The sequence below is a fragment of the Equus quagga genome, chromosome 5 (genome assembly GCF_021613505.1).
Source record: "Equus quagga isolate Etosha38 chromosome 5, UCLA_HA_Equagga_1.0, whole genome shotgun sequence".
NCBI lineage: Eukaryota > Metazoa > Chordata > Mammalia > Perissodactyla > Equidae > Equus > Equus quagga.
Window position 1 is genome coordinate 5,262,074 of NC_060271.1, and position 13,720 is coordinate 5,275,793.

A 13,720-nucleotide genomic window follows, 5' to 3' on the forward strand; every position below is an offset into this window, starting at 1 on the left:
TGGCCCATCACTCCTGTTTCAGTATCAACCAGGAGCCCCATCGTGGAATGGACCGTTTTGGAGAGAGAGGTTCAGGAAGGCGGGGGACGCAGCCACAGTCTCGACCTCTCAGAGTCCCCATTCTAGCTTAGAATCAAAATTTCACACATGTGGAACAATTAGAAAAAAATAACAGATGGTGTCTGATCAGATGTCACCGCTCTGTGAAGCCGTCCCAGACTGCCCCACCCTCCAGCAGAAATAATCCTCCTTTTCTCTGGGACGCCAGAGCCGGTGCAGGGCTGTCCGATACTGTGCATTGCATTGGTTTATAATTGGTCATTTGTGCCATTAATTGTGCAACAACAAATGTTTGTCGAGTGCTACGTCTTGTTGGCCCTTCCTCCTGTCCTCGTCGAGCACCTGCTCAGGACACTCGAGCTGATCATCATCTCTCCTTGGGGTTTCCAGGCTGGCGTGTGCATACCCTTCTGCTGGGCTCCTGAGCCCCCAAGCCAGCTCCTCCCGTGCTGCCTCTGGACCTCTCTAAGGCCCCTCTTTGTTGGATGTTTGGTGCTGGTAGCCCTCTCCTGAGTTTGGTCTTGTTGTAGGGGCTTTTGGCCAATCTGGAGGAGTCGATGAAGACACCGGCCAGCCCCTTGTCCAGCACTACTAACCAGCCGTGTGATGTTGACACTCCCTTATTCTTCCTGGGCCTTCGTTTTCTTGATTTTAATAAAACTAGGATTGGATTAAACAAGGTGCCCGGTTATTGGTTCTGAGACTTGAAGTTCCTTTTGGAAACCGTCTTGGCCTGGAAGTGCCTTGGGTGTGCCGGACTCTTAGCCGGGCCCTGGGGTTGCCTAAGAGATCTGCCTTCAGGGAGCTCACGGGCTAGTGGGAGAGACGATGTAAGCGAGGCTGAAAGGAACCCAGTTGCTGGGCGTCCAAGAGAAGGCCCGACTGGCTCTCCTTAGAGGGCTTCCTGGGCGTGGCAACATTTTGTGTGGGTCCCCATAAGAAAAAGAAGTAGAACTTGGTGACTGAAAGGAAAGAGTGTGATGGGAGCATTCCAGAATAAGGGAAGAGTCTTGTCTGAACACTTGGAAGCTTGAAAAGACACGCTGAGTTAGGAAGGATGGCTTGCGCGGGTCGAGCTGGAACTCGAGGACAGGGAGCAGAGTCCCCGAGGTTGCAGGCCTGAGCCATCAGTGGCCCCGTGAGGTCTGTTTGGACTCAGTAAGGAGGCTGATGTAGTGGTTGGGGCGTGAGGAGCCAGTCCCGGGAGGCTGAGGAGGACAGGCCTGGGTTATTGTATGGGAGAAGAAGTCAGGCTGGCCGGTTGAGAGCTGGCATCATTGAGGGGATTGCCCACACCCGCTTGACCCTCAGACATTTTCCTAATAATTTGGTCCCCTTGTGCCCAAGAGAGTGGGCTTAGGGGTAATTGCAAACAGCTTAGATTTGCTGAGGGCATTTTAAAAAAGCTGCCTCTATGCAAATTATCCACAGAGCGAAAGCACAGTGGGATCAGAGGCCCCCTGGCCAGTTCTTGGCCTGTCTGTCTCCTACTGAGGGCCTTTGGTTCCCCTGGGGTGAAATGGCTGGGGGCGGGGGAGGCCTCGGACCAATGCCTGAGGTGTCTAGCCCGCCCCCATGACTGCCTCCTTTGTTTCCAGGGGCTTGAGGATCACAGAGGGCTGGGTGGCTCCATTCTTGGCAAGTGGAGTGGAAAATGCCAGTGTCTTCAAGCGAGTCCCAGAGGGGGTGGGGATGGGTGTGTGTGTACTCGGCTGGGCGTGCCCCCACACATCTCCCTTGGACAGGGCATCTGTGCTAGCCCGGCTTGAAGTCCCTTCCCTTCTAAAATATTGTCTCCTTGTTAAATATTAATGATAACCAACCACTAACCCACAGCACACCGGGCGGTTGCCGTCTGCCTGTGTTTGTGTCTCCACGCCTGTCCTTGACCCAGCGTGGCACCTTGAACAGAGCACTGTGTATGCGTGTGTTTTGTTTTTGCTACTTTGGAGCTACTGCAGGATTTCTCACCACTGCCAAGTTGTTTCCTTGGGATATATTTAGATCGAGGGAGATGATCGAGAAGTGGGCGACGTGTATTTGCACAGGGATGTTTGCACACGTTGACCGTGGTGTTTCTGAAGCCCATGTCCAGGAGCTGGCTCCTTCCTCAGCCCTCCACACACGCTTGCCGGGGAAGGACTGCAGGGCACCTCCTCTCAGAGGGGGTGCAAAGGGTGGGGGATGAGGGGGGTGGCAGGACACGTCTTCTCCTCCAAAGTTGCAGAGCGGCCATTTGGACCCCAGACCCCACCCCTTTGCCCGCTCCTTCCCATTGTGAATGAAGTAGGGGTCAAGAGCTGCAAGAAGAATGGGGGGAGGCAGCTGTGAGTCCTGCACTCTGCCCAGGGGGCAGCTGTCTCCTGGTGTGGGCTGGACTCTGTTATCGCATCCTGATAAGATATGAGAGAAAATTACTCTGAAAGTCCTGGGGACAGCACTGGTTCCCCAGGGTGGGCAGACAGGTCTGGCCCTGCACCCCTGCTCCTTTGCAGTGTGTCCCCTCCTCTATCAGGCTGGGTTTGTGCCATCCACATGGCAGCATGCGTGGTAGGGTAGGGAGGGGCTGACCCCGGCCAGGGGCCTTGGTCCAGAACGGTCCTCTCAGGCCTCCCCAGACCTAATCAGCTTACTGTGGGGTAGGGCAGTGCTCTTCTGTTATTAAATTCAGAGCCCGGTCTGCATGATGGAGGCAGCTTTAATGAGATTAGAAAGCTTAACCGAGAGGCCAATTAAATCTGGGCCCGTACCTGTTTGGGCGGCTGTCTAAGCCCCGACCTGCATCCGGAGGCTTCCTGCAGGCCTCCTGGGAGCCTGGCCGGGGAAGGGGAGGGGCAGAAGAGGTCTGCCCATCTGGCCAGCCGCCCCCGACCTGGGGTCTGTTTCCCCTGCTGGGGTTAGGGCAGAGGCGGAAGCCAGGAGGGTTCTGCTGGAACATCTCATCTAGGAGCTCCTGAAAGCTGGATCCCGCAGCCTGTCCGCAGCCCAGGGAGGACAGGCAGCCGGTTATTGCAGGTCCCCCAGTGATTTGGATGTGCAGCCAGATTTGGGAACCGGGAATCCAATCCACTCCCTTTGTTTTATAGCTGAGGGGAAGGGACTCGTGGGGCAGCCAGCCAGGGCCTGACCCCTAGCCCAGTGCCTTTGTCACTGTAACATCCTCCTTTCTTCCTAGCCCCTTTGATTGTCTGGGGGCAGGGCATGCTGTTGCCCTCCCATTCACACACAGCTTTGTGTGTGTTTCTTCGTTTTGCTGTGCACCCCTGCATGAGGTAGGCCATGCAGTCAGGGCATGGTGACTTCCAGTTTTACAGATGGGCGGGTTAAGATCGAAGAGACCTGCCCCAAACTGGTGCCAGAACCAGAGGGCCTGACTGTAGAGTTTAAGGTCTTTTCTTTTCGTAACTGAAGTCTTCCTTCCGGTTCCCACAGGAGAGGGTAGAGGTTTTGTGATGACTGGACCCAGCCAGGAAGGATTGTGACCTTGCGAAGACACTTAACCATTGTGATCTTCACTGTCGAGATAGGTCAGGGGACCAGCTCGGTAGCCTAGTGATTGAGTTCAGCATGCTCTGCTTTGGCAGCCCAGGTTCGGTTCCCAGGCGCAGACCTGCACCACTCATCAGCAGCCATGCTGTGGCAGCAACCCACAGACAGAGTAGAGGCAGTCTGGCACACATGTTAGCTCAGGGCAAAACGTCCTCAGCAAAAATAAGGAAGACTGGCAACAGATGTTAGTTCAGGGCGAATCTTCCTCTGCAAAAGAGAAAAAAAAAGAAAAAAGGAGGGGGCAAAGATAGGTCAGATAGGAAACAAAGAGTGGAATTACCACCTCAAAGTTTGTTGGGAGGATTGAGGTCCGCTTCCCTCAGTGCCTGTGTGGAGTGGTGACTTAGATTTGTTCCTGGGATGCAGAGTTGGCAGGCTTTGAGGGAAGGGATGGGTTCTCTGAGGCTTCACAGGTGAACACTGCCTGCTGGTCCTAACAGGGCACGCGCCTTCCTTGTTGGAGCAGAGGTGGAGAGGAGGGTTTGGAAGGAGGGTCTATTCAACAGGTGTTTTTGAGCAGCTGATGGCTATGGGTCGGGTCCTGTTCTAGGGGAGGCAGCAGAAACCTGACTTTCACAAACTCTGTGAAGCCCAGGGCTTCTCATCTCATTTTATAGACGAGGCCACAGTAGTACAGATATCTTGGAAGATCCAGGTCCCACACCTTTTCCTGCACTTGATCCAGGTCTGTGGCCTGGAGGCCGTGTCTGGTAACAGCGGGGCTGTTCTAAGTTTCTAGATTCAAAGTTTCTGAAGGCCCGTGGATTACCCAAATCTGATTTAAAAAGTTCTTCAGTGGGGAAGACCCAGGTCATGGCCTCAAATGAAATTAGACAAAAACAGAAGAAAACCAGACTGCTTTAGACTGGATTTTCAGCAGAGAGGGGAGCTTGGTCATCCATCAAAGATGGTCCTGCTGTCTTGATCTGCCTTACAAGTTTGAAGCTAGGAACAGAACCAAGATTCAAAGACAAGTCTTTTCCAGGGTCTCCATGTTTCTCTCCTCCAACAGTTGCTTGAGGAGAGAGACATGGGAACCTTTGGAAGATAAGGCCACTCTCTGCCCCTTTTGACATTTGAGTTTATGAAAGTGTGTTCTGTTCTTCAAGTTACATTTTTAGAAAGGAGAAAAATAAGGAAGAAATTTCCCAGAAGAGCTCGACCTTGCTTTGTCCAAAAAGCTCTTTCATAATCCCCAGTCATTCAATGGTTATTGATTATCAGACACAGTAAATATTTGGATTCTACTTTTTGGAACCAACAGTCCTCCAGGGAGATACCGTTTGTCCATATTATAAGGCCAAGTAGACGTGCTGGAGGCGTCACAGATAGAGTTTCATGTTGACTTGGAAGATGAAGAAATCATCGTATCCAGTGCCAGGGTGAGCTGAGGGGTGGTAGATGGGTAAGAATGGCAGAAAGGGCCAGGGAGATGGGCATTCCGCGTGGAGGGCATGGCATGTGCAAAGACTGGGGACCAGCGAGTGCTCCCTGCAACTGAAGCTGGGACACAAGAAGAAGGAGGTTGGAGTGAGAGGAAGAGAGAGGCTGAGACGAGATGACGCCCCTTCCATTGTCTCCTTGTTTGCTTTAACTCTCATGCCAACCCCAATCGACAAGTTGTCTTGTATGACAGAGGGCATCTCGAGTTGGGGTGAATCGCCTCCCTGTCTGATGTAGCCAGGGAGCTGGGGAGCTGAAAACCCTGCCCTCGGTCCAGTGCTCTGTCTGCTCCACCACGGCAGCCCTTGGTTAGGGGTCCATTGGTACTGAATGTTCTGTTGGATGCCTCATGAGAGGGCGGCAGGTGGGAACAGGTATCTTCTGATATGGAGTTCTAGCTCCTGAACCTACTGAGGGACTTGAGTGCTTCTCTGGGCTGGGACTCAGGGATATTTGAGCTGGGCATTGATGGATGACTGGGAGTTCTATAGGTAGATAAATGGAAGGTGATGGGGGAGCTTGTTGAGCCGAGAAATTAAAACTAAAAGTAGCACGAACAGTGTCTCCTAGGAGTGCAGGACCTGAGACCTGATTGGTGAGGGGCTGGAGCTGTTCCCAGGACACGGTCAGCACAGGGAGGTGGCAGAGCGAGGGTGCAGCCAGAGGTCCCTGTGGGCTCAGAGAGCCTGGTCTCTGTCCTCCCCCTTCTCTCTGCCCCTCTTAAGTTCTCATTTCACGTCAAGTGTGGGATTGAACCCAGGAGGAGGAGGATGCATTCCTCCTGCGTGAGCTCAGGGTGTGCTCTGTGGCTTGTCTTTGATGCCAAGAACCATGTTTCTTATAAACCTGTGGTTTGGAGGGTCCAGCTGTGAAGGGCAGGGCAGTCCTTGGACTGGCAGACGATTCCTCTGTCTGTGGGGCACATTTTCTCAAATGCAGAGAAAGCCGTCTCAGGGTGGGACCTCTGCCTTGCTGTCCTCTTCAGCTTCCGCCCAGGCCCAGGAGTGGTCCCTCCGACCTCTGCCTGTCCCCAAGCCCCGAAAGTAGTAGGCAAATTCTCTTGGCCTCTTTAGGAGTCCTATGGAAAAAGTGGCTCCGTGGGCCAGTGGAGCAGACATCTGTCTCCGAGGAGGCCGAGAACCAGGGCATCTAACCTGTCTGGGAATAAACAGCTGGCTTTGCTTTGGCGATGGAAGGGAGGCTCAGCTGAGAGGGCTAAGAGAGGCAGCTAGATCCTAGCAACCCAGAAAGACTACTCGGATCCCCTCTCTGCACCCAGCCCAATGGGCCCAGTCTTGACTTCCTTCCAAAGTGGGAATGACAACAGGAGGTTAGCTCCTTGACGTCACCCGCTTCCTCTCGTTGCCTTTGTCCCTCGGTGGAACTGCGCGTGCTCTGCTCGGAAGTTAGCTTAGGCTGTCTTCACAGCTGTCTTGGGAGAGGAGGTACAATGATGACCCCATTTTATTGGCCTGACCAGGGACTCTAGAAGTAGCCCGTCTATGGCATCTGTCAGCAGGGGCCAAGCAGCACCAGCCCCCAGGCTTTCCGAATATCCAAAGCTTGGGTTTTATAGGCAAAGGGAGAAGCGCGTCCTAAGGCCTGCGATGGCAAGGTGGGGTGGGTGGGTGTGTGTGTGTGTGTGTGTGTGTAGGGGGGAGGTGGTTGTTTGGAGGGGAGGGCGTCGCTGTATGGATGTAGCCAAATGGTAAGTTAGTAGGTGACTGAGTTAGCTAGTCTTGGAGTTTGACCTTGTAAACGTGGTGACTATTCTTGAAAAGCAGGACTTCTGCAAAAACTTTATTCATCCAAAAATATTTACTGAGCCCAATGCCTTCTCTGTGTGGTGTACATCATTTCTGCCCCTATCCCTGGGCAGACAGCTGGCTAATTTAATAAGGAATTAACAGTCAGCTGTGACGAGGAACACATAAGGGATGAGGAGGTCTCACCCGAGGGAGAGCGCAGAGGAGAATGTTCCAGAGAGGGACTGGCCTGCGCAGAGGCAGGCTGGGCGTATTCATCAAGGAAATATGGGTGAAGGCAGGCCTTTGTCTCCTGGAGAGCACTAAATACATGTAAGTAATGATAGGTTGTTTTTCTAATGGGACTTCAACAATCTAAGTGGATAGAGTGTACGAGGTAGACCACCTCTATGACAAATCCCATGTCTGTTTCAGAAGCCAAATTTGGGTCGGAATTCTCAGTAGATAAACTACTGTGTCCTCTCAGAAGCCTTTGACCGGTCAGGTCATCTTTGGTCCTTCCAGGCTAGGTTCCTGGTCCGAGTCCTTGAGCAGATTTCTTACTAGGATCCTAGAGGATGTGTGTTCTTGGATGCTCTGGAGCCATTCTTGGGGGATGCTAACTAGAAACCCTGCCTGGTGCGCGTGTTAGACACCCAGCGAATGTCTGTGGGCCTCTTTGTGGGGAGCCCTGCAGGGTGGCAGGCTGCAGGCTGAGCTCTGTGGGCTGGGGCTGTCTCAAGGACTGGAGCAGACCGGTTCTTGGTGTACACCTGACCTGCCTCTTCAGCCCCTCTGCACCATTTTCGGAGCAAACTAAATAGTCACCACCCTCCAAGGACCTCCTCTGAAAGCCTGCCAGGGTGGGCTCTGTTCTAGAATGCTGTGGGTGGGGTTGGGATGTGCTGTGTCTTTCAAGGGCTGGTTCCTGTGATCACAGAATTTGAGTCAACCAGACTGGCTGTGTTTGGTTTCTTAGGGACACCAGGTACCAGAGCCATTGCCTTTCCTGCCTCAAAGACAGACATGTGCACACACAAACACACCTGTGTGCACCCCCCCACCCCCAACACACACAACCTGTGACCTTGTGAGTGCTCTTGTTGGGGGTGTTAACATTTCTATAAAGTGACCACTGCCTCTTGTTTGCCCAGAACCCTGGTGATGGGGAGCAGAGCGGGATGAGGGTTCCTTCTCCCTCGTCTAATCCAGTTTAGCAAACCCTCGTTGTGCACCTACTGGACGCCTGGCCCAATCCTGGGGAGGCTTTCTGGACCTGCTGCATTTAGGCTGGGGCTTGAAGGTCAGGTAAGCCAGCAGGGGACACGCGGGGAGGGCTTGCTCCCTGCACGAGGGGCCTTCACAGGAGGAAGGGGCAGCAGCGGCGTGATTCATGACAGCACAGCCAGCCAATCGGCCTCACGGTGGGCCCGGTGGCCCGGGAGGTGGAGGGGCCTGAGTTCTACAGTCTCGCTCAGGGCTCAGCCACCTAATCTTGTCGTTTTATAAATGAGGCACCTGGGGCTCCGAGAAGGAAGGGGATGCCCTGCTCTCATTCACCTAGCTAGTGTTTGTTGGGGTTATCGTCAAGGCCACACTCTTAGTGCTGTTTTGTGTCAGCTTAAGAATTTGATGGAGGGGGAGAAACGTGGACTTTGAAGTCAGGTAGACTTGGGTTCGAATCCCAGGACTGCCACTTCCTGGCCTGCTCTGTAACTGAGGGCAGGTCAGCTCTCTGAGCTTTAGTTTTCTTCTCTGTAACACAGGGACAATAATGCCATGTACCCCCTAGGACACTGAGAGTATCAGAGGTAAGTACCAAAGGGCTAGATCTTAGGAGCGGCTCTTACTGTCAGCTGGTGCTGTCCTGTCACTCCTGTGGGTAGTGCATGGAGAGAGAGGTTGTAGCCGGAGCATGTCACCTCCAGAGGAGTAAAGGCCTGGCTGGAGGCCTCTCCTTGGCATCCCTGGTGCCCTGGAGGGCCAAGACACAGGCCCAGCCATTGCAACCCAGCACCCACCTGGTGGGGGGCCAGGCTAGGCTTCTCTTCCACCCGTATTCTGTTGGTGCGGTCCGTGCCTGGCGGGTGCCTGGGAGCCGGCTGTCAGGGGCCTCTGGAAAAGGTTCTCTGCCTTATATATCTTTGGCAGTATCAGTTCCTGAGCAAGAGGCAGGCCGGCACCCGGTTTCCAGGCAGGAGAGCCAGCTATGCTGTTCCACACCCGACAGCTGGGCTTTGGGGGCTGCCGGCGTGGACAGCACAGACTCTCCAAGTGCCCAGCTTCTCGTGGCATTGTTGGGTCCAGTTTCTTTCATGTTGTGACCTACATCATTCTTTATTTGCTAAACCCTCTGAGCAGGCAGCAGTAATAAATCAATTAATGACTCCGATGAATCGTTTAATGGCTGACAAAATAACACTAAAGCCAACAGCTTGCATCTCTCCAGCAGTACCAAAGGACGCTGGTTGACTGGGGTGGGGACCAAACAGAGACTGTTAGCTAAATTAGCGCAATTAGCGTGTGCTTTAAAGGCTTAGGCGGCATCTGCTCAGCTCTGAGCCCGTGCGTCGACCGTGCACGCCACGCTGGTGGGCTGCTTGCTGCTTCCCTGGCCCGAGGAGAGAGCTCTCGAATTCCCAGCCCCTTGTTTCCACGCCCCACCATGGCCAAGTTAAACTCCCCTGGCTTTGATATCAGGGGATCCCAGGGCACTTCTCAGACTGCCCATTTGTCCTGTCACTGTGGCAGAGGATGCGCAGAGGGGCAGTGACTCTTATCTACATTAAATTTGGTGCCAACTGAGCAGATGTTCTGACGACCATGCCTTTAATGATTTCTTTTAAACTTAAAAAAAAAGTTTCTAGAAGCAGGCAGCTTTTTGTTCTCTGCACACCTCAGTCCTGGCAGGATTAAGTTGTCATTGGAACTGAGTATGTGTGCGGGTCCACGCCAGGGAATTTTCCACTTTGCAGAAGCAACTGCCAGTGTTCTTGTTAAGGAGCTGTCACTGGCCTACTATGACATGTTTGCGGTTGTAAGTAGCTCCTTTAAGAGAGTGGGATACGCGCGCACACGTGTGTGTATGTGTGTTTTGCTAATGGTGTAAACCAGGGCCTGAAGCTCACCTCTCTTAAAGGAGAAAATCAGTGTTGTACACATAGCGTGCTGTCGATCCACTCTGCACTGTTCATTTGTCAGGCACCTCTAGCCCTTCGTCTCTCGTGTCTTGCGTGTGCACGCTGAGGACCTGCGTCCTGGGCTTGCAGCCCAGTGGGGGAGGTGTTTGCACATGGAGGAGGGCGCCCTGGCCGGCATCCGTGGTATAACCAGGTATTATTACATGGGGCTCCGCCTCTATACAGACAGTGCCCTTTGATCCAATTCCCAGAAGAAGCTGGGCGCTTCCTGGGATGGATGGGCAGGGCCCAGTGGGGTAGTGGCTGTGCCTTCTTGGCGCAGAGAAGCCAGTTCCTCTTTCTTTTGGAAATGTTCTCATTGGCGTACTTTTCTTTCATTCTTTAAGAAAGAAATTGGGGCCAGCCTGTGGCCGAGTCGTTAAGTTCTCACGCTCTGCTGCAGCAGCCTAGGGTTTCGCTGGTTCGGATCCTGGGTGTGGACATGGCACCGCTCATCAAGCCATGCTGAGGCGGCATCTTACATGCCACACTTAGAAGGACCCACAACTAAAAAATATATATGTATACACACAACTATGTACTTGGGGGGCTTTGGGGAGAAAAAGGAGAAATAAAAAAAGAAAAAGAAAAAAGAAGGGGCCGGCCCCGTGGTTGAGTGGTTAAGTTCGCGCGCTCTGCTTTGGCGGCCCAGGGTTTCACCAGTTCGGATCCTGGGTGCGGACATGGCACTGCTCATCAGGTCATGCTGAGGCAGTGTCCCACATGCCACAACTAGAAGGACTCACAACTAAAAAACGTATGCAACTGGGGGGATATGGGGAGAAAAAGCAGAAAAAAAAAAGAAATTGTATTTTTCTAACATGAAGTAGAGAGAGGCCACTACTCAGAAGAGTGGCTTCTGTCCAGCAGAGGACCAGAGGACCATTGTCTTCTGACAGCCCTGAGGCCCCTTTCGTTTCCCAGCCTGCTCTGTTCATGGAGTCGTGAAAAGTTTAAGTGTGGCTGTTGTCGGCCTGGTGCTGTGTCACTGGCTCAGGGGCTTCCGTTTGCTGAGCGCCTGTCGTGGCCCGAACCCCTTGCCTGAGAGTCATGTTTAAGTTCCCCATACCCCTACAGAGGCTAGCAGGCGATGACGAAGGGCTCAGAAAGGTAAAGTAAGGTGCCGAGTACCCTGGCTCCTGGCGGATGTGAGGGCTGGGCTTTGAACCCAGACCTCTCTGTCCCTAGGCAGCCACCTTTAAGCATCAGTTTCAAAACTTGGCCAGAGAAGACAGGACACGGCTAAGAGCTGGGCTCTGGTTTTAGCAGATCTGGGCTTGACTTCTAGTTCTGCCCATTCTGGGCTGTATGACCTTGGACAAGTCCCTTGATTTCTTGGAGCCTCTGTATTCTCATTTGTGGTCCCTCCTGGGTTGTCAGGGGGATTGGGAGGAGAAACTGGATAAGCTGCACTAATATTAGCCAGACAAGCTAGGTCGTCAGCGGCAGCTTCTCAGATTGGGTGGGCAGCCGGCTCCCCTACTGCCGAAGAACGCCTCTCGTTGGGGCAGGGAAGTGAGTAAGCCCCATGCCCACCCTGTGAACAGGAGATGGAATGGAGCTCTGGGGAGGGTGGGGGCCTGGCCCGATTCGTGCTCTGAAGCAGAGGCTGTCAGAGGGCCTGGTTCCCGGGGTGGGTTAAGATGACAGCAATAATCTCTCACCTCCGTATCACCTCCCGCATCTTCGAGCCCTGCCATCCTTTAAGGCCCTGGCTTGAGTTCCACCTCTTCCATAAAGCCTCCCTGATCCGCCTAATCCCCGCCTCGCAGCGCCCGCCCGGAGCTCCTTCCCACATCCCTCAGTTCTCTGTCACCACAACTCATTTCATCCTCTAGACCTTGAGGGCAGAGCCGGGCCTCTGTCATCTCCCAGCGGGCACGGCGCAGCCAGGAGCGAGTGTTTGCTGGATGCATCCGACACGCGTAAACTTCTTTTTTTTTTTTTTTTTCCTTTTTCTCCCCAAAGCCCCCCAGTACGTAGTTGTATATTCTTCATTGTGGGTCCTTCTAGTTGTGGCATATGGGACGCTGCCTCAGCGTGGCCTGATGAGCAGTGCCATGTCCGCGCCCAGGATTCGAACCAACGAAACACTGGGCCGCCTGCAGCGGAGCGCGCGAACTTAACCACTCGGCCACGGGGCCAGCCCCACACGTAAACTTCTTAAGTTCGCCACCTACTTTGTGTCTTCTCCTCCTCCCAGGGTAATTTCCCAGTTAGATCTAACAGACTCTGCAGCAGGAGCATGCATTCCTACCCCCGCCCCCAGGCCAACTCAGTGGAATATTTGCGTGAAGGAGCAGAGTTAGAAAGTCAGTGTCCTTAGGGAAGAGCAAGACGTATAGACGATCTCAAACACACGGAGAGATTCGTAATGCTCTGTCCGTTGTTTCTTTTCTTTTCATAAGCATCAAAAAGCACACAGAACTCTTCTTGGGAACTGCAGGGGACTGGGGGATGGTTATTTGGGTTTCTTGGACCCGAGATCGGGGGTAGAGGGACAGAGACTAAAGTTAGAGCCACTTAATAGTAATGTGTTTCCCTGTGCCTCAGTTTCCTTACTGGTAAACAGAAGTGACATCATGCCAGGGATGTCGAGGAGTGAATAGTACCCCCTTCCCTCTCTCTGTGGGCTCTGCGGGATCAGGATGAAAAGGCAGTGGCTTCTTTCTGCGCTCGCTGTCTGAGTTCCTGCATTTATTCTCTCACCCCTGGAGTTGGAAGTGAATGGGGACAATTTGGAAGAAGCTCTGGTGTCAGGACAGACCTCACCTGGGCCAATGGCCTGGCTGGGGCAGGTTGGGTCTTTTTTTGTCTACGTGTGGCTGTTTTTCAGGTTGCTTGGCTGAGAGCTCAGTGAGACACCCACTGTTTCACTGGAGCAGCAGGACCTCAGCCACCGTGTCTGGAGCTGAGCAGAGGCCCAGGGGCAGGAAGGTTTGTCCAAGTTACACAGTGGGTGGTTTGCAGTCAGAGCTGGAACCCTGACCCTGGGACCCTCAGCCCAGGGCTCTTCTTTCATAATAATCCCCAGGAAACTCCAGGCAGTGCTAGGTAACGTGGCTCTCTCCTTCAACAGGGGGGAGACTGAGGCTGAGACAATAAGCCTGGCTGTGACGTGGCAGAGCTGGGGCTCAAGCCCAGAGGTTCTGATCTGTAGCCTGGTTTTGCCCTGTCCTGACTGTGAGCCACGCCCAGTCAACATGGCCCACCACCTCCTGAGGCAGCTCACGCTGATGCTCCCATCTGGAGAGGCTTTTTGTGGCTCAGAGCGTCCACTGCTGGACCCAAGGCCATACCTTGGCACTGGGAGAGCACGTCCCCTCCTTCCACGTGACAGCTCCCTGGCAGTTAGAAGGCAGGGCTCCTGTGTCACTCACTCCCGTGTGTCATCTGAACCTATTTTTAACACGAGCTGGTTCCGTCTCTTCACGTAGCGCCAGCTCTCTGTTTTCTCCAAGCTGCAGAATTAGAGCCCTGTCCTCCAAAACAGACTCTCTCTCTGGTCTGTGCACAAAACCAAGAGGCCTCTTCCGTTACCTCTCTCTTTTGACCCCACTTCTCTCCATCTTGGCCTTTCTGTCTGGGCGATGACATTCCCTCCGTTCTCTCCTCTCCCTTAGCTACATCTTCAGTTTCTTGATGCTGCTAGAATTTCTTCCCAGAAACTTGGCCCAGAGGGACCCAGCTCACTCCAGTGTTTCGCACAGGGTGCTGAAGCCTGTGTCTTGGTGATACCAGAGC

General features: G+C 53.5%; 1 protein-coding gene across 4 annotated transcripts in view; it reads left to right on the forward strand.

Moving 5' to 3' along the window:
* The window catches only part of SSBP3 (single stranded DNA binding protein 3), a 162,471-nt gene that overhangs the window by 94,128 nt on the left and 54,623 nt on the right, over positions 1 to 13,720 (forward strand). Inside the window, exon 1 of one of the 4 annotated variants that reach the window (XM_046662013.1) lies at positions 8,087 to 8,105. The exons of the other annotated variants lie outside the window; for them this stretch is intronic. The gene's annotated coding sequence lies outside the window, so the exon portion shown is untranslated. Of the gene's footprint in view, positions 1 to 8,086; positions 8,106 to 13,720 lie in introns of those variants that run through there. 4 annotated transcript variants of the gene reach the window in all.